The sequence below is a fragment of the Artemia franciscana genome, chromosome 18 (genome assembly GCF_032884065.1).
Source record: "Artemia franciscana chromosome 18, ASM3288406v1, whole genome shotgun sequence".
Lineage (NCBI taxonomy): Eukaryota > Metazoa > Arthropoda > Branchiopoda > Anostraca > Artemiidae > Artemia > Artemia franciscana.
The window spans coordinates 1,523,619-1,527,347 of NC_088880.1; positions in this window are offsets into that span (position 1 = coordinate 1,523,619).

Below are 3,729 nucleotides of genomic sequence, written 5' to 3' on the forward strand. Positions count from 1 at the left end.
TCAAAGTTCTCTCTTCTACCCACTAGTCACAGTGCGACCTCGAAGAAGCATTTGTCCACCGGAAAGTCGCGCTATTTTGTTATTAATAAAAAAAACAGGTTTTTTTAACTGAAAGTAAGGAGCGACATTAAAATTCAAAACGAACAGAAATTACTTCGTATATGAAAGGGGCTCCTTCCTCATCAACGCCCCGCTCTCTACGCTAAAGTTTGTCTCTTTCTTTCAGCTCTACTTTTTAAAACAGTTAAAAACAAGGTGCCCTCCAATTTTTTTGTTCACTTAAAAAGGGCACTAGAACTTTTCATTTCCGTTAGAATGAGCCCTCTCTCAACATTCTAGGACCACTGGGTCGATACGATCACCCCTGGGAAAAAAAACAAAAAAAAAAAAAAAAAAAAAAAAAAAAAAAACAAATAAACACGCATCCATGATCTGCCTTCTGGCAAAAAATACAAAATTCTACATTTTTCTAGATAGGACCTTGAAACTTCTACAATAGGGTTCTCTGATACGCTGAATCTGATGGTGTGATTTTCGTTCCATTCTGATGGTTCGTTAAGATTCTATGACTTTTAGGGGGTGTTTCCCCCTATTTTCTAAAATAAGACGAATTTTCTCAGGCTCGTAACTTTTGATTAGTAAGACTAAACTTGATGAAACTTGTATATTTAAAATCAGCATTGAAATGCGATTCTTTTGATGTAGCTATTGGTATCCAAATTCCATTTTTTAGAGTTTTGGTTACTATTGAGCCGGGTCGCTCCTTACTACAGTTCGTTATCACAAACTATTTGACTTCTACAACAGATAAACATTAGAAACTGAACTTAAGAAAATGTCCCACTGGCATTGACTTTTAACATTTACACCGGGAATGGACAAATGTATGACCAATAACAATGATTGTTTTAAGCATAACTAAATAGTACTTTTTCTACAACAGTGTTTTCAGATGCATACAAGGTATTTTCAATTACCAGACTTTTACGCTTTACAAAGGGAATGGACAAATGTATGACCAATAATAATGAGTGTTTTAAGCATAACTAAATAGTACTTTTTCTACAACAGTGTTTTCAGATGCATACAAGGTATTGTATTTTCAATTACCAGACTTTTAAGCTTTACAAAGGGAATGGACAAATGTATGACCAATAATAATGACTGCGTTAAGCATAACTAAATAGTACTTTTTCTACAACACCGTTTTCAGATGCATACAAGGTATTGTGTTTTCAATTACCAGACTTTTAAGCTTTACAAAGGGAATGGACAAATGTATGGCCAATAATAATGACTGCGTTAAGCATAACTAAATAGTACTTTTTCTACAACACTGTTTTCAGATGCATACAAGGTATTTTCAATTACCAGACTTTTAAGCTTTACGAAGGGAATGGACAAATATATGACCAATAATAATGACTGCTTTAAGCATAACTAAATAGTACTTTTTCTACAACAGTGTTTTCAGATGCATACAAGGTATTTTCAATTACCAGACTTTTAAGCTTTACAAAGGGAATGGACAAATGTATGACCAATAATAATGAGTGTTTTAAGCATAACTAAATAGTACTTTTTCTACAACAGTGTTTTCAGATGCATAAAAGGTATTTTCAATTACCAGACTTTTAAGCTTTACAAAGGGAATGGACAAATGTATGACCAATAATAATGACTGCTTTAAGCATAACTAAATAGTACTTTTTCTACAACACTGTTTTCAGATGCATACAAGGTATTTTCAATTACCAGACTTTTAAGCTTTACAAAGGGAATGGACAAATGTATGACCAATAATAATGACTGCGTTAAGCATAACTAAATAGTACTTTTTCTACAACAGTGTTTTCAGATGCATACAAGGTATTGTATTTTCAATTACCAGACTTTTAAGCTTTACAAAGGGAATGGACAAATGTATGACCAATAATAATGACTGCGTTAAGCATAACTAAATAGTACTTTTTCTACAACAGTGTTTTCAGATGCATACAAGGTATTGTATTTTCAATTACCAGACTTTTAAGCTTTACAAAGGGAATGGACAAATGTATGACCAATAATAATGACTGCGTTAAGCATAACTAAATAGTACTTTTTCTACAACACTGTTTTCAGATGCATACAAGGTATTGTATTTTCAATTACCAGACTTTTAAGCTTTACAAAGGGAATGGACAAATGTATGACCAATAATAATGAGTGTTTTAAGCATAACTAAATAGTACTTTTTCTACAACACTGTTTTCAGATGCATACAAGGTATTTTCAATTACCAGACTTTTAAGCTTTACGAAGGGAATGGACAAATGTATGACCAATAATAATGACTGCGTTAAGCATAACTAAATAGTACTTTTTCTACAACAGTGTTTTCAGATGCATACAAGGTATTGTATTTTCAATTACCAGACTTTTAAGCTTTACAAAGGGAATGGACAAATGTACGACCAATAATAATGACTGTTTTAAGCATAACTAAATAGTACTTTTTCTACAACAGTGTTTTCAGATGCATACAAGGTATTTTCAATTACCAGACTTTTAAGCTTTACAAAGGGAATGGACAAATGTATGACCAATAATAATGACTGCTTTAAGCATAACTAAATAGTACTTTTTCTACAACACTGTTTTCAGATGCATACAAGGTATTTTCAATTACCAGACTTTTAAGCTTTACGAAGGGAATGGACAAATGTATGACCAATAATAATGACTGCGTTAAGCATAACTAAATAGTACTTTTTCTACAACACTGTTTTCAGATGCATACAAGGTATTGTATTTTCAATTACCAGACTTTTAAGCTTTACAAAGGGAATGGACAAATGTATGACCAATAATAATGACTGCGTTAAGCATAACTAAATAGTACTTTTTCTACAACACTGTTTTCAGATGCATACAAGGTATTTTCAATTACCAGACTTTTAAGCTTTACAAAGGGAATGGACAAATGTATGACCAATAATAATGACTGCGTTAAGCATAACTAAATAGTACTTTTTCTACAACACTGTTTTCAGATGCATACAAGGTATTGTATTTTCAATTACCAGACGTTTAAGCTTTACAAAGGGAATGGACAAATGTATGACCAATAATAATGACTGCGTTAAGTATAACTAAATAGTACTTTTTCTACAACACGTTTTTCAGATGCATACAAGGTATTTTCAATTACCAGACTTTTAAGCTTTACAAAGGGAATGGACAAATGTATGACCAATAATAATGACTGCTTTAAGCATAACTAAATAGTACTTTTTCTACAACAGTGTTTTCAGATGCATACAAGGTATTTTCAATTACCAGACTTTTAAGCTTTACAAAGGGAATGGACAAATGTATGACCAATAATAATGACTGCGTTAAGCATAACTAAATAGTACTTTTTCTACAACACTGTTTTCAGATGCATACAAGGTATTGTATTTTCAATTACCAGACTTTTAAGCTTTACAAAGGGAATGGACAAATGTATGACCAATAATAATGACTGCGTTAAGCATAACTAAATAGTACTTTTTCTACAACACTGTTTTCAGATGCATACAAGGTATTGTATTTTCAATTACCAGACTTTTAAGCTTTACAAAGGGAATGGACAAATGTATGACCAATAAATTGGGAATTTGCGATTAAGAAACCAATTCGATCCTAGGTAATTTGTCGGCTCCATGCGTCTACACTTTTGTAGCAACATTATACTTAAAAAGA